Here is an 868-nt window from a genome sequence, read left to right on the forward strand (position 1 = left end):
AAGAAAATTGATTGAATAATTTTAAAAATGTTAAAATAAAAAATGGAAAAGTAAACCAAAATTGCTGTTGCTTTTTTTTTTCTTCTTCATCATTTTACAACAAATTTCTTTGTGTGCACATATCTGGTAAATTGTGAGGGTTTTCTTCTTTTCATTTGTAATCCAAAATTCTTATATATTTTAAATCTGATTTCTTTTTCTCTCTTTTTTAGCTAATTAAAATTTTGTTTCTTTTTCCTTCCCTAAGACCAGATATTCTGCCCCTTTTTTAAGTAGTTACATATTCTTAACTAGTAAGGATTGTCATCATCACGAGTTCAGCATATAATATTTTTGTGTGAGCATATCCTCAAATTCACATTTTGCTATCTATCTGAGGAGTAATCAATATTGCCTAATAGCATGAAACCGATGGTAACATTCTGACCAAGTTATGTGCCATAACCAGTAGCATACTGCTCAACAATGTAAAAATTGAACACTAACAGTACTTGGAGTTTCCAAGCAAGCAACAAATATGAAAATACCCAATTTCCAATCAGTAGTTAGCAGATAACTTCATACCCATGGCTTGCTAGGAAACTCTGAGTACTATATGTGAGCATTTTATGTTTATATATTTCTCTATTTCAAAAATATTGAGGTCTACTTCATTTGTTACTTGGCTTTATATATATTTCCTCCATTTAATGTGCTATGTGGATATGGACATACTAATGTGCACGAGTACATTTTGCAAGGTAGGTATTTTAGCAGCCAGTGACTGCCAACATGTGATGATGTACCAATGTTAATTTTTTTTTATAAATACTACTACTACTACTACTACTACTACTACTACAATTGTTTCTTCACAGATTTGGAACAT

Source organism: Octopus bimaculoides, chromosome 2, assembly GCF_001194135.2.
Source record: "Octopus bimaculoides isolate UCB-OBI-ISO-001 chromosome 2, ASM119413v2, whole genome shotgun sequence".
In the NCBI taxonomy this organism is placed as follows: Eukaryota; Metazoa; Mollusca; class Cephalopoda; order Octopoda; family Octopodidae; genus Octopus; species Octopus bimaculoides.